Raw genomic sequence first — 13,873 nt, forward strand, 5'->3', positions numbered from 1 at the left:
GGTAATCATTTAGCGCTTTTTGTTCTGCACCGAACGGCAGATGTCCAGTACTGCATGAACAAGCAATGCCAGCGCACGCTAATCCTCTAGCTTTAACGCTGCAGACATCTAGGTATGGTTGTGCGGACGGGATACTTTTCAAAGCATCTGAAGGACAATTCACAGGAGAGCTTTTAGTTCCGCCGTGAAGAGTTGCCAGAAAGCTCAGTCCAGCCGAGCGCAGGTGAGCGTGTGCCGGCCGGCCGGCATCAGGCATCAGGCGTCGTTCTGGCTTGCGCGTGGGCTTACGCCACGTGAGAAGCTCACAAAAATACAAAGAAAAATACTGTGCGCACCTGAGCGTGCGCCTCGTGATAAGCACCCGGCCTCGGCCAGCTCGACCTTCCAGAACACTCTGCCCGGCGTTTGTGGCGTGATCTCTCGCGTGGTCTTCTTCTACTAACCAGTTCGCCTGCGTTCACGCCTAAAGTGGGGAACACAGACGCTGAGTTGGCGAAGCCGGTTGCCGCCGGTTCTAGCGCGTGCTAATTCGGTCCACTTTGGAAGAGATGTGAAAGGCTGCGGACAAGACGATCTGCCCGGCTGCCAGTCATGGCCAACTTTCAGTGGCAAGTTCGGAAATCCATGTGAGGTGCAACAGCCGCGTCTCTGACTAAGGGAGAGATGGGGCGACAGAAGAAGCGCGTCACTCCCGCCAGCTCTGCTGTTTCTCCAGCTTCGCACCACTAGTGCAAGCTGCGCCAATTGTTTTCAGATCATGTATGCTGGCTCATTTCAAGAGGGCACAAGCACCCTTTGGGCGCCCTCCACAAGCACGGAATTGAGGGTTTGTGGGGAGCTCCTCCCTCGAGCACTCTGTATGGTATGCAGTCGGACCGGCGCAGGAAAGGTGTGTGTTTTTTAGAGAAAAGCTCCTAAAGCAATGGGTCTGTCCATCCCTTGTGTCTCGTGGTACGTGACCGCCGCATGCTTTCGGAGATGTCGCAAAGTGGGCCGCGTTGCACGCGCAAGAACCGGCTGCAGCCGGCAGCGCAAACTCGGCACCGGGAGCGCGAGCTTGTCTGTGTTCGCCAACGGAGGCGCGAGCGCACGTGCACTGCGAGGGGGAGATCACGCAAGAGAGAGAGAGAGAGAGAGAGAAAGACTTTATTGCACGATCCTGCGTGGGGATGGGGAATCAGGAGACCCTGTGAAGTAGGCGGTGTCCTCTTCCCATTCCTGCCTTGGTTAAGGCCTCGAGGGGTATTGGGCCAGTGGCCCGGCTCGAGCTACTAAGCTTCCTCCAGCCACGCAGCCTCTCCCCCGTACCCTTGGATGAGCACGGTAGTGAGTCGCGCCGGCGTCAGAGTGCTCCGTTCGCTCTTGCCGAGCCAGGGCTTCCTCGAGCCGCTGGATGGCTTGCCTCTGCTGCGCGCAGTTCGGCGATGTGATCATTGTCACTACATCTGGTGGGATGTCGGTCGGGGTAGTGTTCGCACTCGTAGTGTTCTCACACGTATCACTCGCGCACTCCGCGTTTGCGCACGCGTCAGCGGTGTCCGCGTTTGGGGTGTCACAGTACTGGGGATCGCGCAATGCACCGGTATTCACTCGTCCGCCACCCTGTTCGTCTCGGTGGTGGTGGTGGGCTTGCAGGATGTGGGACAGGGTAGCGGGTTCACTCGCGCACTCACTACACATGTAGTCTTTGAAGCGTCCTGGGCACACGTAGCGCGCCAGAGCCGGTGTAATCACAGTTCTTGTTTGTAGTTGTCGGAGTAACACCTGCTCGTGCCGGTTGAGTCCGGGATGAGGTGGGGGTTGTGTCCTTCTTTGCTCTTTGTAGTACCGGAGTATTTCCCCGTACTCCAGTAGTGGTTCGTAGTCTTCTTCCTCTTCGTTCTCCTCGTTGTCGTTTCCTTGCTCCTCGTCGCCTTCACCGTCATACCCTGCGGCCCGCGCCGTGTTCGAGAGGCGGGGGGGCGCCGCGCGGTGTGTAAGCTCGCGCGCGATGGCGTCCGCCCTCTCGTTCCGGTTGGCCACTCCGCCGGGTATGAGGCCGACGTGGGCAGGAAACCACCTGAGGTGTGTAGTGTTGGTCTTCGGGTCGGGTAGTGGTCGAAGGAGGCGGTGGGCCGGAGGACCCACGCTGCCTTTGCTGTAGTTGACTATAGCTGACTTGGAGTCGCTTAATATGGTGGTGATTGTTGGAGCACTCCTCAGGGCTAGCGCGATCGCCGCCTCTTCCGCTTGTGTAGCGTTGTCCGCTGCGAAGCTCGCCGCACTCATGGTGGTACCGTCCGTGGCTCGAATGACGGTCGCAACGTAGGTTCGGGGTCGGCGCGGGTAGCGGGTACAAACATACAGCACCGACGTACACCGCAGTGTTGTCGGTGCTGTATGTTTCTGCCAGCGTCCTAGCTCTCGCCGTTCGCCTTTCCCTGTTCCTCTCTGGATGCGTGTTACGAGGTAAGGGTGTGACGACTATCTGTTCGCACAGCGATCGTGGTAGTCGTTCGCGTGGTCTGGCGGCGTCAGCCCCGCCTTCCACATCCTGCCTTTCCCGCGGAGCTGTTGTGGCGGCGCGGTTCGTGCTGTGGTAGTGTCCGGTCCTGTGTAGTATCTCTCTTCCGGTCGGCGTTTCCCGGAGGCGTGCGATTTGTGCAGTTCTCTGCGCTTCGCATATTTCGTCCAGGGTATTGTGGACTCCCAGGGCTTCGAGCGCCCTGTTGCTGGTGCACTGTAGTAGTCCGAGGGCGACTTTGTAGGCTTTGCGTATAGCAGCATTGATCTTGTCTCGCTCCTGCGCCAACCACGTGTGGAAGGGGCCGGTATAGGAGATCTGACCAACGACGAACGATTGTAGTAAGCGGAGAAGGTTGGCTTCGCGCATGCCTTCGTTTCTTGTGGATATTCGGCGCACCAGTCGAGCGGCGTTGTCTATGCTAGTCAATAGCCTGCTCAGGGCCGTACGGTTGGTGCTTCGTCCTTCGTCAATGTGGTACCCGAGAACTCTTATGCTCTGGACGTGTGGTATTCGTGTGCCGTCGTGCGCGTGGAGGGCGATGTGGGAAGCGTCCTCGGCGGCTTTCTTTCTTCGTGGGCCGGGCGGTGTGAGTATTAGAAGCTCAGACTTTTGCGGCGAGCACCGGAGCCCGGTGTCTGCGAGTCCGGCCTCGACCTCGTCTATCGCCCGTTGTAGTGACTCTTCTATGTGTCCGTTGGTGCCCCCAGCCATCCAGATGGTGATGTCGTCCGCATAAATTGTATGTCGGACTTCTGGGATTCGTTGTAGGCGTTCTGCCACTGGTATGAGGACCAGATTAAAGAGGAGCGGGGAGATGACGGAACCCTGTGGGGTACCCGTGCTCCCTCTCTTGCGCTCCTCGAGTTGCGTGTTTCCAATTTGTATGCTTGCGGTCCTGTCCGTTAGGAAAGCCCGAATATAGTTGTAGGTTCGCTCTCCCAGTCCCAGCTTGCTGACCTGCTGGAGGATGGCTGAGTGGCGGACGTTGTCGAAGGCGCTTTTGAGGTCGAGGCCCAAGACGGCTCTGCAATCCACCTTGCTCGGCGCTACGATGATGTCGTGCCAGATCTGTAGTATTGCGTCTTGGGTGCTGAGCTTGGGCCTGAATCCCAGCATGGTCGTGGAGTACACTTCGTGGTCCTCCATGTAATGTTGCCATCTGGTGTTGAGGATGTGCTCAAGGACCTTGCCCACGCACGATGTGAGTGATATGGGTCTGAGGTTGTCAATTCCCGGCGGCTTGTTCGGCTTTGGAATCAAGACCGTCTTTGCGGCTTTCCATTGCTTGGGTAGTGTTCCGGTGCGCCAGCACGCGTTGTAGTATTCGGTTAGCGCCTTGATGGCCGTGTCGTCTAGGTTTCTCAGCACCTTGTTGTGTATGCGATCCGGTCCCGCTGCCGATTTGCAGTTCAGGGCTTGCACTGCGCTTCGGACTTCCCACTGTTGTATTTCTGCGTCCAACTCAGGGTTCTGCGGTCCGCGGTAGTCCGGGTGGGTGACGGTCGGTGTGTCCGGTAGGTACTGTTCGTTGAGTCTTTTCGCCAGTTCTCGTTCGCCGAGCGTTTTGGTCGCCTTGTGCAGGATTTGGTTGAGTCTGTGTTGTTGGTAGCCCTTATTTTTCGACTCGTCTTTCAGGTGTCGGAGCCACTTCCAGGCCTTGCTAGTGTGCAGCTTCCCGTCCATCTCGTTGCACAGGGCGTGCCACTGCTGTGTGTTTAGTTGTCGACTGTGCGATTCAATCTCTCTACCGATCTGCGCGATTTTCTTCCTCAACGATCGGAGGTGTCGGCGCTTTCTCCACCGCTTCTGCAGGGATTGGCGGGCCGCGATCAGGTGAGCGAGTTTCGAGTCGACGCTGCGGATGGTGTTGTCGGCGGTCACCGTCGTGGTGGCCGCCTCGGCCGCCTTAAGTAAGCCGCCGGTCCACTGTTCGATGTCTTCCACTTTGGGTTCCAATCCGTAATTTTGTGTTTCGTTTCATGCGTGGTTGTAGAATTTGTGGCCCGTACCGGAATCTCCACCTCTATAATGAAGTGGTCGCTGCCCAGATTCACCCCGGTGTTTCTCCACTTGGCGGGTCTGCCGTCGGGTAGGTAAGCGAAGGCGAGGTCTGGGTTGGAGTCGCGCGAGGCGGACGTGCCGATGCGCGACGGCTGTGCGGGGTCCGTGAGTAGATCGAACTGTGCTGCAGTTGCTTCTTCGAGCAAGTTCCTGCCCTTGGCTGTAGTGTTGTTGTATCCCGTTTCTCTGTGGTGTGCGTTGAAGTCACCCGCGGTGACGGTGGGCGCGTTCACGACTTTCCTGAGTGTTCTTTGAAATAGCGTTCCGAAACGTTGGCTTCTGTGCTTTGGATTACTGTAGGCGTTGACGACGAACAGTGTCTCCTTCTTCTTCTTCCCGACAACCACCTCGGTAACGCACAGTTCGAGGGCCGTGTTGTTTCCCAGGAGGTTGTCGTGTGGTATGTGTACGACTCCCTTGCGGATGAAGGTGCATACTCCTTGTGCCGTACCGGTGGAGCTGGTGCGTGCGCTCGGAGGGGTTGCTTGCGTCCGATAGCCGGGGATGGTCGGCGTTCGTTCGCTGTGCGTCTCCTGCACCATCACGATGTCCGGAAGGGAGTCGAGGCTTTGGATGTATTGTTGTAGGGCTGCTCTTCGGCACTGGAGGCCGTTGGCGTTCCAGTGCCATATTTTGATGCTGCCGTGCGTTTCTCTACCCATGGTGTTGCTGTTGTGTGGGTTGTTCGGGCACGGGTGTGCCTGTGATCTTTGCGCTCAGTAAGGCGAGCGTTCGTTGTATTTCGAGTAGGGTTTGCTCCACCCTTGCCATGCGAGCGTCCATGCGCGCTTCTAGGTCGCTCATGCGTGCGTCCATGAGTGCTTCCAGGTTGTCCATGCGAGCGACAATTCTTGCCTCAAAGTCGTCTTGTCGCTTGAGTAGGTATCCTTCTAGGCCTTTCATTGCCCTGTTGTGTGTGATGGTGCTCGTGGTGGTCTTCTTTGCGACTCTCCCAGTTGTGACTTTGTGTATTTCTTCTATCTGTAGCCGTTTCCTAGGAGGCTCGATCTCCTGTGTCTCTTCTTCGTTGATTTCCTCTTTCTCCACCTCGTTTGTGGGTTGTTGTAGTGGTTGTTGGGGCGCGTCATCTGCCTCCGCGTTTTCCATCATTTCTGCGGGAGCGTTGTACGTGTCGTGGCTGTCTGCCGACCGGGATGAAGCTGCAGCGGTGGCATTAGTTTTGCCTTCGATCTTGAGTGTGAGTATTTCTATTCGTTTGGTAAGCGTGGCATTGGTAGCCTGTAGCGTTTGTATGATTTTCTCGAGCGCTGCAATTTTTTCTTCTTGGTCGTCGCGCTTGCGGCTGGCAGAGCGTTGTCGTTGCGCGCGCTTCGACTGCGCGGTGGCGTTCCCTGCGTTGGCCGGAGCAGCTGTCGCTATCTTGGCCCACGTCTTCGTATTGTTCTGAGTAGGGTTCTTCAGAGCACTCCGGACCGTGCTGCCGGATCTCTGGCGACTCGCGCTTCTTGCGGACGGCGAGCGATGTGTCTTAGTTACCCCTTCGTGCTTTGGGAAGTCGTCCCTGCGTGATAGTCTGACCTTTGGTGCTGTGGTTTTGGTGGCCTCGGCGGCCTTCTTTTTCTCTTCTCGTGCGTGTTTCCTCGTCTGGAATGACGTTTTGAATCGGTTCTTGCAGCGCGGGTCCCCGGTGGGGTGAGCGCCGTTACAGAGTTTGCAGTTCGGCTTGCAGTCATTGGTGTGGTCCGGCCCCGGATTACGTAACCCACATGCGAAGCACGCATTGACTTCGGGCGTGGGGCAGACCTCCCGTCTGTGCCCGACTTGGCCGCAGAGCTTACACACTTCTCTGTGTTGTTTGTACGCCGTGCACTTGACCGCGACTCCGGCGTATATCACGTATTGTGGTATCTTGTCGGCTTCGAAGGCGATGACTACCGCTTTCGTCTTTCCTATGCGGCGTGCCGCTCTAAATGTGGAGTTGAAAGGGTAGCTGAGGTTCTGAATGATGTCCTCTTGCGTATCTTGTAACCCGATGTTGTGGATAACGCCCTTGACCATGTAGTCAGGAAGGGATCCGTATGCGAACACTTCGTACGCCTTGGTGTCGATCACGATGCATCGTATGCGGGCGTACTTTAGAGCTCTGTCGTCGTCGGGGGTGCTAATTACGACGATGTTCTGTGCCGTATTGGGGTATAGTGTATCTTCCGTTGCCGTCTGACTGTCTATGCCTGCGGCGTTTACGATGGCTCGTTTGAGCGCTGTAGGTTGGAGGTCGGCTATGACTAGGCCGCCACGTGGTCTGACTATTACTTTGGCTTCATCCCTGTCCATTACGCTGGGCATGCGGGCTGCCTTTTCCATTGTAGCGTTAACTTTCTTGATGAATTGCGCTCGAGTGAGGGAGCTTGTAGACTTACATTTGGCTGCGTTGCCTTCGGCTGTTGTAGTAGTTGCTGTTGAGGGGGCCGCTTGGCTCGGCCTAGCATCCTCCACAGTGGTGTTGTTTGGTCGACGATTGCGGCTGCGTCTGACGAGGAGCCAGTTTGCCGAGTCGCTTGCATCGCCAATTAGCTGTCGTGTTTCTTCGACAGTGCCCTGGACAGTGATTGATGTTCTTCCTCCGTGCTGGCCCAGCAGGGGGGCCGCGTCGGAGGCGGCGGCGGGCGTCGTGTCCATCTCGATGGCGGCGGCGGTTGCAGCTGTTGTGTCGCCGGGCGCCATCTGGCGGGCGGCGGCGGCGGCGGCCGTGGCCGGTTGGTGCGTAGTCGTGGTAAGCCTCGTAGGCTTAGTTAAGTTCGCACGTTGTGCACAATTTCAGTGTCCGTGAAATGGTGAAAAATGGGTCCACTCACCAAAAATTGGTATCAACGTGTTCAGCTCGACCAACTGAATCGGCTCATAGTAAACATAAAGCCGTGAAAGTGGAATTGCCGGCACAAATGGACATGATCGACGGAGCCGATGCGAAGTGCGTTGGGAGCGAACGCGGCAGCACGTGCCTCCATCACGCAAGAGATCACGCCACGAACGCAGGCAGTCGTTCTCGGAGATCGAACGAGACGCAAGGACCTTTGCTCGTTTCCTCTCGTCTTGTTCAGGCACAAGTTCGCCCTAAATAAAAGTTCTTTCTTCAAATACGCACTCAGATGTATCCATATGAACCCTACCACGATCCGAGGAACGTGTATAGACTTAGTGTTTGCAAACTTCCCATTGCAGCCAGTACAAGAACCTCTCTCGCTTCATTTCACAGATCATAAAGCCGTCGTAATGAAGGGACCTCGCAATCCAGTCATGACAACGACGAAATGAAAAGAACAAACGAAGAAACGAAACAACAAACGAACAAGAACAAAATAAAAGAACAAAATAAAAGTTGATTTGTACAATGTACGCACACAGTCTTACGTCTTTCTTAATGATGTAATGGGCGAACTTTCACGGGAGAGTTACGGTTACCGATGATCTCCCCCTCTCGAGCTTCGCCCTACTTATCATCATTCATTCCGTGGATATGGCGTAAATGTTTTTCAAATTTGGAGACTTATCAACGATTTTGTTTTGGGAGGGACAACGAAAACATTATTCTGCTGTTTCTGGGCCTGCGAGGCGCCCGTGTTTTCGCCGATGTCTGGATTCGCAAGCCCCTGCGAGTATTTACTTTCCCGGAGCCCGGATACTGTGAGCACGGGTGAGCGGTCAGCTCTTTCGTTACCTAGCACATTTATTTCAGCGAACGCCTTATAGGTGTCTCATCAAACGTGAAAAGTGACCGTAGTTGTAGTCGTCAGCGGTGCCAACACGGATAATGCCAAAATGGCAGCCGCTGTAAAGGGGGAGTAGTAAACGTTTAATGAAGCAGTCAGTGTTGTTGGGTTGACCGCCTGGTGGGGCACCTCCTTAGTCCAGGAAGCCTTGGGTCTTGGCGGCCTGTCTCGCCCGGTCTACCAGATGTTGTTGGTGATCCGGGGTGGAGCTACAGTCAACCGACCCTCCGACTGAGAAAATACATTAGATTCATGTAAAATTTGTTCTCGGGTCGCTAGAGAAGCGACCAGGTTCTCTAAACACAGCACAAACCCGGCAACCTCGCAGGAAGGCACAAGAGACAGCCTGACGCCTGCGCAGTGAAAACGGGTGCACGAGGAATAGAGCTTTGACTGGTGAAACCACGACCAACTATACTTTGGTGGCGGGTAAAGCTGCCGTTTGAATGGCTGCCAGCCTACCTGTCAGAGTAATTTGCCTTAAGAGACGAAGAAATTAAAGACAAGAAATAGACGCAAAGTAGCTGTAAATATGTATTTCATAATCTCCAAGCTTTCGCCTTTAAAGCACCTAAGCCCACTTGTAGGGGCCATGCAGACGCTTGTCCGGCAGCGCTTGTCCGGCAGGAACTGATGCTTTATTTATTGAGAAATTATTCAATTTAGGTTAAAATATTGATTCTCCCGCCAAATCGTATGCTTTATTATGTCTACCATAGCGTCACATCAACGGTTCTTCAAACGAATGTCAAGTGCGCTGTTTACCCGGCAGCGGACTGCGGCACGGCAGGGCTAGAGCGGAGGCGCGCTGTGTTGAAACAGCGGCCCCTTGTTTACAGTCAGTCCTCCTAGATGACGCCACCTTACTGCTCCGCACCGTTATTTGCATTTGCTTTGTTTTTGACCGTATTTGCACCTGGCTTGTTTTTGTTGCGGTAGGTAGTAATCGTTTCGTGAAACATGGGGTATGCTGAACAAATGGAGGCACGTAAGACAGTGTCGCTTGCGCCAATCGGCCACTGTCGTCTAGTACAACCCCAAAGCGCCGCACTGCTGTGCAGCTATAACAAGCACAGTGCGCGCAGTACCAGCAGCATTACGCACTGATACTTCTATATTTACGTGTACTTTAGTAACTTCCATTGTTTCCCCCGACCATTCTTAGTGGTATAAAATGAATATGCACTACCCTTAAGCGAAAATAGTTCGTTCTGCAAGCTTAGAAGCCCTGCCTTTAGTAAATTCTGCTTGTCTGGCCCGGACTCACCCAATCGCATGGCTGGGCACTTATGACATCATAGGTTCCAGTGCGGAAATGAGCTAGACAGTCGCATGCTCATTCCCTTTTTTACTAATTACGCAGCTTATTTGAGTGAAGCTTACGTTAAGCTTACGCAGTGAAACTTACGCAGTATGAGTCTAGCGAGGCACTCTTTCGCATGAGCCAACCTTGCATTTTGTCTGCGTGGCCCTTTTAAGTTTCCGAGGAATTTTCGGGACCGGGAATCCAAACTGCCTCGTCCGTGCTGTGTGCGTACCCCGTTAGGATTTAGGCACTCATTTAGGCGCGTTCTCATTTAGGATCCCAGCACTGTTGCAATAGTGTTATACCAGATCAGTGCTGGCACGCCTCTTGGAAGGGCAGAAAGGAGCATGCGGGTATGCTGTTCCAGTTATTTTGGTTAGTATAATGTTTCCGAATGATACTATGTGTCCTGCGCTATCGCAAGTGCGCCAAAGTTTTCCACTGTTGACACAGGATAGCGAACGACTCCGCTTTCCGTCTCTAGGTAGTTTTGGTTCTTGTTTGGGGGGAAAAGTCGAGGTGTACAGACGGGCTGCACAGTTGCATCGTTTGTCGGCATCGGCGTCGGCCATGCATAACGCTGTTTACGCCATACGACGCAAAGAGACGTGATGCTTTTATGAACGTCAATCACTCACCAGGAGCTCTTCGCGAGGACAATTGTCAGCAGAGTTCTTTGTACTTAGTTTTTGTTAGTACCGCATTTGGAGATGGCTCACTGCTAGTCTTCAGTGTTGCATTTCTCGACGCTCCATATACTTTATGGAGCGTGTGGTTATTAATGATGAAAAGTGTTCCCCACCTACGGAAGAGGCTAGCGTTTGATGGTTGGTGCGTGTACCTTATTATGGGAAACGGCGCAAGAATATGGAAACGAAGAACCAGGATGACACAAACCATTGGCTAAGAACCATAGAATTTATTACGACTGCACTGAATGTAATTAAGTGTAGTGACTGCTCACAGTAGGAAGCAGAAATAAACACATGAACGAAAAAGGCAATAAAATTAAGCAGGCAGATAGCCAACTCAAGCGGTCTGACCACGTCCGGGCTCCGCGCCTTCCGTTTTTTCTAGCACTCTTTTTTTTCCCATTGTTATGCATCACTAACTGGCCCAGCAACGCACTTTAGTATACTTACACAGTCTTCCTGCTTCTCGCAATGATTACAGCTTGATACATCCCTCCTGCCTTTGTAATCAAGTTAGGTCTAGCTCTTTCTTTCCACATATTCTTTCGTGGCACACTCGTCGAGCAGAATCAAGCCACAGCATTGCAAACCATTCACAGATAAGTGTGCTGCCAAGCTTTCCCGACTACTTCTCGAGTGACGTGGATTCGAACAAAATCATGCACCCCTCCGTCTAACGACGATCATGGTTGAACGGGAAGCTTTCTCGTGACGGACCCTTTGGTTGTCGTCTTGAGTTTGGACTTATTTCCGACCATGTAAAAATGGAGCAATCGGATAGACGCCGGCTTCATAACACAAGGGGCCCAGGTCCGATTCCGGACACTGAAGGGTTTTTTAAAGACGATAGTCTTTCTTGGGCTACTTAAACCCAGAAATTTTGGTCTGTCTGTCTGTCTGTCCGTCTGTCTGTCTGTGACTCGATTCAGCCACGCGGCCAAAGCAAAACAATGCCTGCGCAATAGTCATATGTAGTCACAGCTAAATCTACCCGTCTATGTCCAGTGTAATGTTCATACTTGTCAACATTGTTGAAGAAGAACAAGACATTACGCAAATATGAGACCACAAATGAATACAGAAGTGATATTTGCAGTGTTCCTTTATAAAAAATCAAACATTATTGACTTTTGTGAAATTAAATACTTCATCAACTGCAGAAAAAGAATTCACTCCGCCGTCGCCTGCTGTCGCCCGCGCCACTATAGCTTCTTGCTCCATTTCAAGAAATCAACCGGCGACAGTTACGAAAAGGTTCCACTAGATAGGTTCCACGTTCTGCTTGCAATGCACGTGGAGTAGGGAAACGCGGTTCTATAAACGTTGAAGTAGGGCGCCTCGATTAACGCGCGTCTTCGCCGTACGGCAGCGTTCAAATCGAGACACGCGGTTTGGAGCAGAGGAACGCGGGAAGTTTAAAATGATTTAAGCGAACCTTTGGCGTCTTTACCTTGGGAGGAGCGCGACGCAAGAGGAACAACATGAGAGGTGAGCGGGAAAGCGAAGGGAGGCATTTACTTCGCAAAAGCCGATAAAGACTGTCGTCTTTTGACGGCATTTTCAACGGAAGGAGCAGATACGCGGCCAATTTCTTGCTTTCACTTCACCCACTATCATTCATCTTCATCGTCACAGAAAGTTGGCTTTCCTGCAGGGCGTTTTCGCGTTACAGACGCCATCAGTGACAACAAGAAATCTTCGCTTTAAAAGCAGTTTCTTTAGATAATTGCTCCGTAAGCGTTTTAAACGTTGCTGAAAGAGACAACACCTGCTCCAGATAACGGACGCCTGCGTCCTTCAGAATTAGTCATAGCTCTTTTTAAAAATAGCTGCAGCGCCAATATAAACAGAGACACATAAAGACGGCGGGACCAGCGCTGTCGTCTTTCTGTGTCCTTGTTTATATTCGCGCTGTAGCTATTTTTAAAATGAATTACCAACTCGCCCAACAGCACACCTTCTTAATCATAGCTCCTTTCGGCTTGATATTTTTCGCTCACTTTTTCTAGGCGGTTTTTAATGTTGCTAGTGAGCCCTGCTGTGTAGTTCGTCTGCCCGTTTAGGCTCACAGTATTCCCTACCTTTTTTTTCCTTTTGTAACGTAGGATACAATTTTTGTGTTGTGATGCATTCCGTCTTATGTTTCCTCGTGTCTTACCGACTCTTCCCGTGCCCGAATATTGTTTTTATTTTATATTTGGTTAGTACCTGCGCGCCACTTAACTATTGGTCGAATATTGCGCGTGCTTGCATTGAAACGTTTGCTCGCAGCCATATGTTTTTAAATAGTATTAATTCATTGTGTAGCCTCGGGTGATAGGTGCTGCGTATGCCGCGATCCGTAGTTCACGTTGACATGCATTGTGTAGTCATTTTTGTATTCGTAGTGTCAGCTCTCCCTCAAAGAAGTTTATAGTCTGATGTTTCTGTTTGATTTATTTCCTTTGTTGATCAGTTACAAGAATGGAGTCAGACGCCATCGGGTAAGAGCAGATGGAAGTCAGCCGGAGAATACTTCATGCTGCAGTGGACATAAATCGATTGATTGGTATTGTTATAAGCGGAGCTACACTGTAGACGCCATGCGGCGATTACATCCTCCGTACCTGCCACCCGAAACACAATATACAGTCGTAGCATCCCGGGTTGTGGCTGAGAGTCGCTACCGGTTTCAAGCAATATTCGGCGCATTAGAACCTGTATCGTAATTGGCGCCGCGACGTCTGCTCAAACGTCTGCAAGCGCGACCTGACGAGACCTCCTGTAGTCCCAGCAAGGTGTCGCAGTTTCTGGTGCAACGGCATTTCTAACAGGAACGTGAAGCCCGTGGAGCCTCTTCGGACGTGCATACGCGCTCTTCCAGACTCTAAGGCAGGCGCTACGCTATTCCCGGTGTATTAATTCCACGATTTTTCACTGTTTCGTTCCTCTCCTGTAAATACGACGAGAGCATCAAGGGAATGTCCTCTAACGATTAGGAAATGAAACATACAATGACCGGGGTTTGCTTGCTGAAATAAAAATTACTCCCACCTCCCCTCGCGGCAACCGCTGTGTAGATGCGACGCATAGGGGGTTCCGTTGTTGTTTCCGTTAGATTGATTCTCCCATCGCGTGAAACGTGCCGTGAACCCCCTGCCGTGGCTATGACGCAACGTGGCGCGGCTATGACACAACCTGGCGCGGCTATGACGCAACACAATACAACACAATCCACTTTAATCAGATCCAATCCAATCCAAATCCGATCCAATCCAATCGAATCCAAATCCAAATCCAATCCAAATCCAAATCCAATCCAAATCCAATCCAATCCAATCCAACCCGAATCTGATCAAATCAAATCCAAGCCAAGCCAAGCCAAGCCAAGCCAAGCCAAGCCAATCGAATCCAATCCAATGCCCCTCGCGAGAGAGTGTTCGCTATCGGAGAGGAGAGGGGGTGAGCGGCGGAGAGCGCAGCTCGCGCGGCGAGGAGAATGGGGGAGGGGTGTGGACGGACAACGACAACACCGTATGGAGGGACAAGGCGAGTGAATGAGATGCCGTCGCATCCAAAATGAGAACAACAAACTTCT

At 52.6% G+C, this 13,873-nt stretch overlaps 1 pseudogene across 1 annotated transcript in view; it reads left to right on the forward strand.

The window, feature by feature from the left end:
* Nucleotides 1-13,288, forward strand: part of LOC144174957 (very long chain fatty acid elongase 7 pseudogene) — a 239,514-nt pseudogene extending 226,226 nt beyond the window's left edge. Inside the window, exon 4 of the transcript XR_013323560.1 lies at nt 12,752-13,288. The product of XR_013323560.1 is annotated as a very long chain fatty acid elongase 7 pseudogene, transcript variant X5 (transcript). The remainder of the gene's footprint in view (nt 1-12,751) is intronic.
* Nucleotides 13,289-13,873: the final 585 nt, after the last annotated feature.

Source organism: Haemaphysalis longicornis, unplaced genomic scaffold (assembly GCF_048455015.1).
Source record: "Haemaphysalis longicornis isolate Haplotype H1 unplaced genomic scaffold, Haemaphysalis longicornis Haplotype H1 scaffold_3, whole genome shotgun sequence".
Lineage (NCBI taxonomy): Eukaryota > Metazoa > Arthropoda > Arachnida > Ixodida > Ixodidae > Haemaphysalis > Haemaphysalis longicornis.